This window comes from Suncus etruscus, chromosome 6 (assembly GCF_024139225.1).
Source record: "Suncus etruscus isolate mSunEtr1 chromosome 6, mSunEtr1.pri.cur, whole genome shotgun sequence".
In the NCBI taxonomy this organism is placed as follows: domain Eukaryota; kingdom Metazoa; phylum Chordata; class Mammalia; order Eulipotyphla; family Soricidae; genus Suncus; species Suncus etruscus.
In genome coordinates, this window is record NC_064853.1 from 132328465 (window position 1) to 132341844 (window position 13380).

General features: G+C 41.3%; 1 protein-coding gene and 1 non-coding gene across 2 annotated transcripts in view; both read left to right on the plus strand.

Moving 5' to 3' along the window:
• RANBP17 (RAN binding protein 17) overlaps window positions 1-13380 on the plus strand; it is a gene marked incomplete at its 5' end in the record, with an annotated part of 271440 nt that overhangs the window by 153523 nt on the left and 104537 nt on the right.
• On the plus strand, window positions 9722-9885 carry LOC126012542 (U1 spliceosomal RNA). The gene has a single exon (XR_007497000.1). It is a non-coding gene; the product is annotated as a U1 spliceosomal RNA (small nuclear RNA).

Genomic DNA, 13380 nt, shown 5'->3' on the forward strand with positions numbered 1-13380 from the left:
CAGTATCCAAAAATCTACCCTGTATCTTTTTCAGAAGCTATCAAAACTCCTAGTAAATTGCTATGTATGAGCCACATAGGGTAATGAAAATAGGTTTCCATTTAAGGAATAAATGCTTCAGTCCAGGAGCTAACTCCACTATTTGTGTCATACCCGATAAACAAGTTTGGTTCAGTTATTGGCCCAGTGTTGTTCACCTAAAGCCACACAAGGGAAGTTCCCATTCTAGGGATGGAGAGGTAGTACAGTGCATGCCTTGCGCAGATCCCAGTTCTATCCCTGACACTACTGTGTACAGTTTACTCTCCCCCAGCACCTTCAGGAGTGCTCCCTGAACATAACAGCAAGTACACCAGGTGTGGCCTCAAAACTAAAAAGTCAAAGTAAAATTTAAGTCTAGAATATGCTTTTTATTTAAATAAAAATGCTTCTTTAATATTTAATAAAGATAAAATAATTTCACTTTAACAGAAATTTTGGTGGCAACTTAAGACTCAATTGTGTGTATCTTATCAACTTTCATTAAATTTTATTAGTCTCCATCTACCCTTTTATTGGACTTCACATTGTATCTAGTCATTGGGTTTTATTTTAATTCCTCTTTTACTTTTTTATGTCCGAGTTTCCTGTTTATCACCCCAAATGCTATATATGAGTTGTATCTAAATCAGTAACCAAAGGAATCATTTCTATCCTTTAGAGTTTCAGTGTTCAAGGAAAGAATCAGACTGCATCAGAGACCATTTAATTCAAACTCCAGCAATTAAAACAATCTAGAACTTGCTGTAGTTTCTGCACATAGCCTGGAGAACTAGGACAGCTATTATTTCCAGCCATATAATCAAATGGAAATAGATTGGCTGTAAGGCTTTTCTGTTTTGGTTTGGTTTGGTGGGGTCAGGGGCTGCCTAAGATACCTACAAGTCCACTGAAACAGGAGCCTCATATGGCTTTGGCCATTCGTTCCAGTTCTAAAGTATGGAAGCCTTTATGAATTTACATATCATTCTTGTGTGTGAGTCATACTAATCTCTGCATTGTTCTGACTTTCGTGTATATGCTGCTGAAGTGAGCATAACTCTACAGGTGTCTAGCTGATTCGTGTGTCTGAGAGCTGAGATAGCAGGGCAATCACTGTCTAAAATCGCCAAAATGGTTGGAGATTGTCAAGAGGCTCCTGCTAGAAGCAGCAAGATAGGGAACACTTCTTGTCTGCCAGTGAGCACAAATGGGCTGTGGAGTGACCAGATGAACAGAGACAAAGGAGAAGAGGAACTGCCTGGCTAGATGGGCATTGGCTGGGTGGAAAGTTGCACCTCCCTGTAGGCTCTTTCCACCATCACCACCACCAGTTCCCTCAAGATTGTTGCTCCTACCCCTGAAAATACCAGCTGAGAGTGCTGGGAAAGCATCCCTGAGGTATGGGCCCACTGAGGGGTACAGTAGGAGGAACACATGCCCCAGTCCTAAGGGATTGGGGAGATACGTGTCTGAAAGCAACACTAACACAGCAATAGTCACAAAGCCAGAATCTGAAACAACCAAAGTGCCCAAGAACAGAGAAGTGGATAAAGAAACTATGGTACATGCACACAATGAAATACTACTAGACCATAATAAAAGACAAAGTCATGCAGTTTGCTGCTACATGGATGATACTAAAGTGGTTCTTGCTGAGTGAAGTTCATCAGAAGGAGAGGGACAGACACAGAATGGTTTTATGCATACTTTATAGTAAGGAGTTAATAAATAACCAAAGGCAACATAACTTGACAGCTGGTCTTCAGAACTGAGTCTACCAAAGGAAGGGCTGAGGGATGAGAGGACTCTGCAGACACTGATTGAGGGTGTAATGTTAGAACTTTATCACAAGCATTATTGTAAATCGCAGGGCCTTGACCAAACCGTTTAAAACAGATATGGAATTCAGTCATTTTTCAACTTGCTCTCTGGGTTTGTGCCATGGAGGAAAAGGATAATATGCTCGAAAGGCCTCTCTGCTCACCACCACCACCCATGGGATAGAAAGCTTGCATCATGCTGTGTCTTGCATTGGTCTTCCATGCAGGTTCTTCCTTGAAGAAACAATTTTACATCTTTCATTTCCCCTAATTTCCTAATTGCATAGAAGACACTAGCAGGCCTTGGGAAGCACGGTACCTTTTGAGGTTTTCTTCTGGGCTAGATTACTGTTTCCTCAGTGCTCCATCAGCTTCAGTTGATTATCTGCCATATCCCAATCACTGTCCTGAGAGTTCACAGACTAGTGGAAGAGACTGATGGATGGACAAGTGATTGACAGAACTACATGACCAAGGAAGTTTACCAGTGATGTTTGAAAGGAATGAAGAGAATTTCTGTCCTGTGAGAAATGGCAGAGTAGCAGGTACGGGAATTGGAGATTTTATCAAGCCAAGAGAGGAAAGGTGCCCATCTCCAGCTGAGGAAACAGCAGAGCACACACTGTCCAATGTGCAGCCAGGGTGGTAAAATCCCGGGTGCTTTCAGTGGAGGTCAGGAGAAAGGCAGTTATGGTACAAGTTGCAAAGGCAGGTATGTGCTAAGGCTAGATGGTCCCTTTTCTGAAGCATGTCAAGAAGAAACTCTTAACCTGAGGAAGCAGGGCACCAGTGAGACTTTTAAGCAGGTGATGGATCAGGTGTGACTCAGGGACATTTCCCCAGTAGCTGTGTCTAGTCCTACCCCCACTGCCACCTCCACACCATCTCTGCAGAGGGGCCCCAGGACCTTCCCGATGGCTGCAAGTGTCCACGAGCTGTCTTGTCATGGGTTACTCTGGCCCCTCACAGTATTTCCTACCACATACAGCAAAGATCCAATTTGCAAGACCTTTTGAAACCCAGTATATGACTTACTGTGAAATCCCTTTTTGTGTTTTGCTTCACTTGAAATGACATTTTGACTTACTGTGAGACAGGATAATTCGTAGTTTCCTTTGTCATCATCATCTTTGGATGTCACAGACCATGGAGCAGTCGACATCAGCTCAGAGATCTGAGGATAGGAAGGACACATGATTTTTATATTATTATTTCTCTCGAGTATTCTTGCTCGTGATGGATTTTGGCTCCAGGCATAGAGATGTATGGAGAAGCTGTCTGTTGGGAGAGCATTTTATGTTTCACTCTGCTTTTCTGTGACTAAATACACTATTAAATGATTTGTGTGGTGCTTGCATGACATTAAATTGAAAGGACTATTGTTTTATCAAAAGGTACTTTAGCATATACTATAAAGACCAGACTTAAATACTAGGTTTTTGTCTGTACAGAAAAATCTAGCTATATTTCTTAGAGGGGAGTATTTGCCCACATCTAGCACTCAGGAGTGCCCAGGAGTGACCCCCTGATGGTGCATAAGGGCCCATAAGCAGTGCTATGGGTGGAAAGAGGGTTGGCTTCATTGCAAGGCAGGCATATACTATATCCCTGGCCCTTGAATTTCACCAAAGAAGTGACTCAGCATAAATGTAAGACTCTCACTGGAAACTGCATACAGGTGGTCCTGGTAATAGACTTTGGATTCACTTCGGCTTGCTTGGAGAGCCACAGTCTTACCATCTGCTTCTAAGTCTGTATTCCTCTCTGAGTTCACCCATTCTGTAAAATAAAATCTCTGTTTCACCATGTCTTAAGCACAAGTTCTGTCATTCCCAAGTGAAACATAGAAGAGTGGAGACATTTTTTAGCGTAAATTCTAGTCATAGAGCCACTATAAATAGAGATGGTGCAGGGCTTAAGGCACTTGCTTGTGGCTGATCCCAGTTCCATTCCAACTACATATGGGCTCCCAAGCACAGCCAGGTATGGCCCTCAAATCATACATGGATTAAAAAGTAAACAAATTCCTAGTGGTTTTTCCTGTTCAAAAGGCCTGGAGATACATTTGTTAAGGATTCCTCTGATCGCTGGCCTTTTAGACTTTTAATCCTATATTCTTTTGGGATTTCTGAATGTTAATATATGAGCAAAATTAAAGAACCTCATTTTTGATTACTTACTTAAGCACCATGATTACAAAATTTTTCATAATTGAGTTTTAGTCAAACAGTGTACATCACCCATCACCAGTGCACGTTTTCATCTCCAGTGTCCTCAATTTCTCTCCCATCTTCCCCCCTCCACATGCCTCTGAGCAGATATTTCACCTCTCTCTCTCTCTCTCTCTCTCTCTCTCTCTCTCTCTCTCTCTCTCTCTCTCTCTCTCTCTCTCGCTTGCTCGCTCTCTCTTCCCTCCCCTCTCCTTTTTTTTCCTTTCGACAGTAGTTTGCCCTATTGTTAATGAAGGTTGCCATGTATATCACTTTATTCATTTTCAGCACCCCATTTTTATCCAAAGGGGCCAGTTCTAATTATTATTGTCTTATACCTTCACTGTAATCCTGGCTCTTTGTCACAAGTTTCCTACCATAGACTGGCCCTCCTGGCCCTCATCTCTATTGTCTCTGGATATTATTACCATACTATCTTTTATTTTTTGATATCCCACAAATGAGTGAGATTATTCTGTCTGTTCATCTCCCTATGACTCATTTTACTTAGTATGAAATTTGCCATATCCATCCATGTATAAGTAAATTTCATTAGTTAATTTTTTTTCTAACAGCTGCATATTATTGCATTGTGTAGATAAACCACAGTTTCTCTAGTCACTCCTCAGTTCTCAGGCAATTGGGTTGTTTCCAGATTCTGGCTATTATAAATAGTGCTATAACAAAAATAGGAATGCAGAAGGCATTTCTGCATAGTTTTGGGGTTCCTAAGAATGGTATTGCTGGGTCAAATGGAAGCTCAATTTCATATTTTTGAGGCATTTTCATATTGTTTTCTTAAAAGGCGGAACAGTCTACATTCTCACCAGCAGTGAATGAGAGTTTCTCTCTCCCCACATCCCCCCAGCACTGATTGTTGTTGTTATTTGTGAAATGTGCAAATCTTTGTCGTTTGAGATGGTATTTCACTGTTGTTTTGATTTGCAGCTCTCTGATAATTAGTGATGTGGAGCATTTTTCCATGTGTCTTTTGGCCTGCTGTATTTCTTCTTTGAGAAAATGTCTGTTTATTTCTAAGAACCCTCGTTTTTTATCAGTAATGGGGAAAGTGGATAAAATAATAAGGAAAAAATAATCACATTGCCCATGACAGTCACCAAGTGGTCAGTAAGGGAGGCCAGAATCCCTTCGCACATGTCCTTGACCACCATTAAGCAGTCAGGCCTCTGCCTCTGGAAATAGGATTCCATGAGTTCATGGACTATTGTACTCTGCTTAAAACCAACAAGTAAATGGGAGACAACAGGACTGTATTAAGATGAGTTTTTAGGGTTGGAGAAATAAGTGCAAGAGTTGAGCCACTGCCTTGCATGGGAATGACCCTTCTTCAGTTCCAAGCACACCAGATGTATCCCCTAGATGCTATCAGGAATGATCTCCAAGCACTGCCAGTAGTAAAGCCCTGAGCACCACCAGGTATAGCCCCAAAACAAAACAAATGAAGGTGACTGAGATACAGTGTAAGTATTGTTTCCCACCTTTTATAGCAGGATATCTAGGATGCTGCATGGTTCAGTATCTTCTTCAGATCGGATAGCTAGTATGTGTTGGGGATTCTGCTCAGGTTCTACTCTGAAATCCCATGTCAGAAAACAAGTGTAAAATGACATGTGTGCATTTTTTCAGGGCAGAGTTGATATTTTTAATATCAACATCACAGAAGGTAAGAACTTGATATTAGAACATTATAGGTAAGAGGACCAAATGAGCTGATGACACTGGAGCTACTTTTTTTTTTTTTTTTTTTTTTTTTTTTTGGTTTTTGGGCCACACCCGGCATTGCTCAGGGGTTACTCCTGGCTGTCTGCTCAGAAATAGCTCCTGGCAGGCACGAGGGACCATATGGGACACCGGGATTCGAACCAACCACCTTTGGTCCAGGATCAGCTGCTTGCAAGGCAAACGCCACTGTGCTGTCTCTCCGGGCCCTGACACTGGAGCTACTTAAGTCTTCTTCCATGTTCTCTTCTTAAACTCTTGCCCTGGTTAACAGGAGCAAATCAAACGAGGAGAAAAATGCCCTCTCCAGCTCCTTAGGACTGAGAAACTTCATGGTGGACAAGTAGAGAATACTTGGTAAGGATTTATGTTCTGGTGTCAGATGACTTCAATCAGCCCTAACTGTCACTCATCAGGTAACAGAGGACATCTCTGCTCTCCTGTCTATAAAAGCAGACAAGTACTCGCACTTCTCATGGTGCTAGAACTGCACAGCGGATATTCAGTGCTTCCCAGCCATTCCTATCTGTAGTGATTTGAACCCCACGAGGGCCACAGTGACACCATTCTAAAGTGACAGTTGTGGGAAGCAGGGACTGCCATCTAGTGGCTGGAGGACGGGGGCCTGTTGAGCTTTTCACAAATGCAGTTCACCTACGAGAAAAAAAATTCCCTCCTAAAATATCACTCATGCTAAGCTAGAAATGCTGGTTTCACACAGTGGCTGGCTTACGCATTTCCATAAACGGTTACTATATTTAGTTAACTAAGAGAAAAAGATCAGAGAACAGATGAAACTATGATGGACTCAGCTTCTGGAACAACTAAAGAAAATGAAAATTTTTTCATCTCTGATAATTGTACAACTTGATCCAAGTTACCATCAGAACTTCAATATTATATGGAGAAAACAATGAAAGAATATGCCTTTTATGATCAGATGACTGTGAATGCACTCTGAGGCTTCCCTATGCGTTTTACAGAAAGCTTTATAGCTTACTCCTTCTTGACATGGCAGTAACTCTAACTATAGGACATTTCTGTGATCATTAATAGAAAAGCTATTGATTAAGAATAATTAAGAATCTTGGCTATGGGTCCAGAGTGATGGCACAGTGGTAGGGTGTTTGCCTTGCACGTGGCTGACCCAGGACGGGCCACGGTTTGATCGCCCCGGCATCCCATATGGTCCCCAAAGCCAGAAGCAATTTCTGAATGCATAGCCAGTAGTAATCCCTGAGCATCTCCAGGTGTAGCCCAAATAAAAAAAAAAGAGAGAATGTTATCTTGGGTCTGGAGGGATTGTACAGTGGGTAAAATTATTGTTTTGCATGAGTCCAACCCACTTTTGATCCCAAGCATCTCATATAGTACCTGAGCACTGACAGGAGTGATTCTGGAGTGCAGACAAGAGTGAGTCCTGAGCATTGTCTAAAACAAACCAAAAAAAAATGTCATCTTTGGTATTATTTTGACTTGGGCTTAAAGCCTGCCTCTGTCTCAGTGTAAACTCCGTGACTCAGTAATCATACCCGGCAACTTTTCTAAGCCTCCAATTCCTGAATGGTGAGGCTAATACCTGCTTCCATTTGGAGCTACCGTATTGATGAGAAAAGAGAACACATATACCTAGGGAAAATATACAGCACATCCTGCAAATCTCCAGTGTACTGGGTAAGTGCTGAGCCTCTTACCACAGGGCTGACTTTTATTCATTTAACTGAATGCATTTTCTTCTAGATTGCTATCCCATTGTTTTTCACTCTGACATTCTTCATGGTGTGTTTAGAAACAGAAGAAAAGCAAGCCATTTTGCGATGGTGTGGTTTGGTTCATGCCTGATGAGAGATGCTGCTTGCTTGCTGTTTCTTGAAGTAATTTGTGATCATTTGTTCTTTCACTATACTGGGAAGTAACAAATATGATCTACAGACGTGTTCTAATCTTTGGATCTGTGTGTGATTTTGGATGCATGTGATTGTGTAGACATTACATAGAATTTTTATAATACAATTGTCTTAAAATCTAAGGACTGTGTCATAATTTTGGACAAAGATCATTTTTTCACCTGAGATTAAAATAGTAAAAGAAGCTTGCAATAGTAAGGAGATTTCATTATTAGTGATGGATCTCATTAGGCTGTCTCTTGCATTGCACAGTCTTATTCTTTCCTCCCAGTCAACTGACTGCACCCTCCGAGCACAGGTGAATAGATGTGGGGGTAGGGAGCATTCAAGTGGCAATGGAGGCAGGAATCAGCAATGTTTGCAAAGTGGCAAATGCTTGGATTTTGCTATGCAGCTGCTTTTTTGTATTCAGATAGTCCAAGCTGTCTGCTTTGATGTTCTTAGCCTTGTCAGCCATGTTGGAGGTTTTTAAAAAACATACAAACTTCAAAAGTGACTGGATAGGGTGCCCAGTAAACTAGGAGCCATACTCCCTCCTTAGAAGCCTCTTCTTTTAGGGTATCCCCCACTTAATCCTCAAGAGAATAGTTACTTTTTTAATTTAAGTGTGGTGTGTTATGTTGTTATGTAATTAAAATTGTTTTTCCACTTCCCTATTGCTTATTCTTGGGCATTGAAATTTAAATTCCCTAAATAGATGCTTGACCATTGTGTGACACATTAACAATCGATGCATAACAACTAAATGTAAATGATGATTTGTTCATCCTTTCTCATTAAAAAAAAAACTTTAAATGTGTTGTACAAATTAAAGACAAGCTCTAATGCTTCATAAGCTTTATTATTCTCTAGATAGTCAACTGAGGATCCAATAGAAATAGTATTTATGGTGCCAGCTAGATAGTACAGAGCCTTGCATGTAGCCAACCCTCTTTCTGTCGCCAGCACTGCACAGGGTTCCTGAGCACTTCCAGGAGTGATTCCTGAGCAGACAGCCCAGGAGTAAACCCCTGATCACTGCTGGTGTGCTCCCCTCCCCCCAAAAAATAGTATTTATGACATACATCAGCTACTGTTCTAGGTATCTTTTGTGAATCATTGCTAATATTCTCTACAGTTTTAGAAAGCAACTAAATTGTCTTTTCCTTGAACTTGCAATCTCTCAACACTAAGGTCTCTCCAGCATCGTATTTCATTCCATAATCAGCCCAGATTTTTATTACTGGCCCCTCCAAAATTGTAGTGTGACCATTATATGACACCTTCTTGTTTAATTGTGCTATATCCTGGGGAAGTGGTTGTACTGACTATCTGATGATATACGGTATTGTCAAAATGGTTTCCAGAACTGAAAAGCTGTGTTGTTTTCTGACCTTGATCACTGGCCTCAAAATGTGATCTGTGCCTAAAAGAGGCCTTGTGCCTCAGTCATTAAAATGTTGTAAAAAGTACCATGTAAATCTGCACTTGCACTTGCACGTCACACTCAGATCTAGGATGTGTGGAGAAGAGAAGGTAAAGAAACTACACTAATAACTAGCATGAAAATGTTAAAGAATGAGAGAAGTAAAATGCCTGTCTTGAATACAGGCAGGGATGGAGAAGGAGGGAGGCGTTGTTGATGGGAAGATTGCACTGGTGAAGGGGGGGTATTCTGTTTATGACTGAAATCCAACTACAATCATGCTTGTAATCATGGTGTTTAAAGATTTTACGTATTTTAAAAAATGAAAATTTAAAAATCAAAAAGTAGTTTGGCCACGAAGGTCAGGATCTCTGAACGCAAGGCCTGGGAGACAGCAAGAAGTCCCAGCAGAGGACCCTTGATCTCCATGTTTGGACAGATTTCCCATCATGGTCATCACTGCACTCTTACTGCTAGCTACTTCCTGCCACCCCCAAAGTCCTCAGCTGTATTCTCTTTGTCCTTCTTCCCCTGCCACACCCTCAGGGACCTTCAGTATTTTGCCCTACTGTGCACTTCTACAGGCCTTCATACCTGCAGCCTTAAATTAGATTTGGTATACTTACCTGGCAGGGGAGACACCATGATCACGAAGGTGGTTTCCCCAGGGCGAGGCTCGCCCATTGCGCTCCAGGTGTGCTGACCCCTGCAATTTCCCCAAATGTGGGAAACTCAACTGCATAATTTGTGGTAGTGGGGGACTGTGTTCGTGCTCTCCCCTGTAAAAAAAAAATTAGACTTGGTTAAATAATATTAGTCAGAACACTGTCACTGTCTGCCAGACACTATGTAAATCTTATCCTGCAAGCTTTAAAAACAGGGCCAGAGCAATAGTATAATAGGTAGGGCTCTTGTTTAATACAAGGCTGACCTGGTTAGGATTCCCATAATTCCCATAATCCCGGGATTCTTTGTGAGCTCACAAAGAGTGACTTCTGAGTGCAGAGGCAGAAGGAAGCCCTAAATACTGCTGTGTGTGGCAAAGAAGAAAAGGGGGAGACAGAGAGAATAGAGAAGGGAGGGAGGGAAGGGATGAAGTAGGAAGAGAAGAAGGAAGAAAAGTAAAATAAAATAGTCTGTTTAGGGGCTAGAGTGATAACACATTAGGTAGGGGTCTTTCAGGGGGGTTGGATTTTTTTTGTTTGTTTGGTTTTGATTTTGGGGTCACACCCAATGACATTCGGCTTACTCCTGGCTCTGCACTCAGAAATCACTCCTAGCTTGGGACTCTGGGGGATCGAACTTCGGTTCGTACTAGGTCAGCCACGTGCAAGGCAAACACCCTACCGATGCGCCACCACTCCAGCCCCAGCAGGTAAAGTTTTTGCCTTATACACAGCCAACTCAGGGATCCCTAGCATCCTATATAGTACCCTGAGACTACTGGGAGTGATTTCTGAGCACAGAGCAAGGAGTAACCCATGAGTGCTGCCGAGTGTGGCACCAAGAAAAACAAGCAAACAGTCTATTCAGTGTTTTCTGTGTCATTGTTTTCTCAACACAATTTCAGTGTCTCATGAGACTGAGTCACTCGCTATACACGTATCTGTTAAACACGGCTAGGATAATGCTAGATCAGCCATTTCCTTCCTGATTTATTGACAGAAGGTGGATTGGGTAGGATGAGAGGGTAGGATGAGATGATCCAGTTTTATGTGGGAAAAGCTGAGAAACTTTATTCCTATTCCTGTCACTTATCTGAAGGATGTATTGTTCATTAGAGCAGTATTTCATTTGGAGACATTGGATTGAACCAGCCAATGTTCAGATTTTTAAGGATTGTAAATTAGAAAAGGCTCTTTATAAGAGTTGAACAGTGTTATTTTGGGCTAGATCAATCCCACTGTTTTATTCCTTCATTCATTATTTAAATACTTAAAATTACTGTGATATTATCATTTATTATAAGAATATATATTTGGTCTTTGTTCCCCTTTCTAGTGCAGAGTTCCTAGCTTTTGGAATTTCTCAAGTAGTCAGGGAGGTGTCTTGAATATTCTTTTGACTTGGGGGACCTTTGGGGACCTGCTTCCAGCTGGGTTCTCAGGGTTCCCTCCTAGAGGTAGAAGTGCCAGAGCTCAAACTATTGGCACCAACATGCAAAACATGTACTCCAGCTGCTTTGAGCTATCCAGGCCCTCAAATAGTCTTGACAAGCCCCTTTCCACCATACCTGAGCTAACTACTATAAGAGGTGATGTTTAGAGAACACCCAGGATGGGGAATAGCTATGCCAGAGGAACCAACCATTTGATTATAGGGTTGGCACTTTCAAGTCCATACCCTTTCCTCCAGAGAAGTCAGAGTACCATGAAATTGAGGCAGTGATTTCATCAGCCATCCCTATGAAAGGGAACTTCCATACAAAGATAAACTGAAGGATACAGAGAACGTCCAGCCTAGGGAGCACAGGGCAGCTCCCGGAATTGGCTCAGCTTCAAGCTACATATCCCTTTCCTTACTTTGTCTAGTGCCTCTCTTCTATTTCAACTGTTTCTTGGTTATATTCCTTCATGATGAACCAATGATCTAGTGAGAGAAAGGCTTCTCTTAGCTTGGTGAGGACCACTCAAGCAAATTAATCAAGCCCAAGTAGGGAGGTCAGAGGAGTCTCCCATCTCTGTCCAGTCCATGAGAAAAGCATGTGATGACTTGGACTTTGACTAGTATCTGACAGGAGTGTCCATTTGGAACTAAGTCCTTAGCCTATAAGGTTGTGAGTTAAATTTAAGGACACCCTATCAGTGTCCCCCCTGACAATTGGAGTTTCATTGCTTTTTGGTCCTGGAATCTAAATGTCAACTCAACTCTGATCAACAACAGGACATAGCAGTGTTGGCTATAGAAATGTAGTCCTGTCACTGCTGATCAGTGACTAGCACTTCCCCTACTTCTGTCAATTGGCACCAAAAACCATCCATCATCACCTTCCACTCAGTCACACGAGTGTCAGATGTGAGTCAAGGTTGTTTAAATAGAAGCTAGGGGGATCATACTGCCTTGCTTGCATCTGTCCTGAGTTTGATCCCTGGCATCCCATATGGTCCCCAAGTACCACCAGGAGTAATTCCAGAGTGCAGAAGCAGGAGTAACCTCTGAGCACTGCCAGGTGTAGCCCAAAAACCAAACAAACAAAATAAAGATTATTCAAATGATAGGAGAGCAGTGGGAGGAAAGAAATACAAGATTGGAGGTGACATAGGTACTAGAGTTGGAGGATCATGGACACTTAGTGATGGGGGTATTCCATAACTTTGTAAACCAATACCAGAAACTTAGTATAGTAATAAGATAAAAGATGTTAAGTGTATTTACCATGCATTGTGTGAAGTAGCATATAGCAGCTAGTTTTCTCTTTGATTAAATGTCAATGACTACATTTTCCCCCCAGTGCTAGTAGTTCTGGCAAGTAGTACAGTAACTGGAAACTTGGGTAGGCAGCCATTTTACTGGGTTATTGTGAACAATCTCCTAACAAATCATTTATTTTCCCCAACTAAATAAGAATTGGCTCAATGATACATGTTATAACACACAATGTATGACTTCCTCCAAACTACCAGGGAGAATAATCCTGATTGTGAAAGCTTTAAAACTGTGCATTTTTCTCAATGAGATAATAGGAGAGGAAGAAGAGGCTATAGAAAAAAAAATACTTTGTCAACTATGTTTCTCGATTGCTAATTGAGAATTTGACCCTCTTTAAAATCAATCACAATATAAGGAAAGGTTATGATTTTAGCACATATCAACATTTACTTAAAAAAAGTAGCAAAGAGAAATTAGGGAAAAAAAGCCAAGATACTCTACATACATTAGATATCTGGTCTATAGAATTTTATTTTATGACTATAGTGGTTCCCGCTCTTTTAAAAAAAATTGTGAAAAATGTAAATGGCCTTATTTAATTTCATCTCGGTAAAAGATCGTCTCCCTTAGTTCCTGACCGTTAGTTATTATAGTGAAGCTGATTTCTCAAAGAGGGAGTAATGCTATAGAGAGTTCTAGAATGTGGAATTTTTGTTCGTCTATTTAGTGGCATGTCATCTGAAAGTGAAAATGAAATGGAACATTGTTTGTGCCTTGGAAATGGAAGCCTTGTTCATATGCATAATTGAGCAAAGTTGAAATTCTGTAGGTATGAAGCAAACGAAAAAAGCTACAGCCATGATAGCTGTTACAGGAAATGAAGGAAATTAATAAAAGACAATACACTA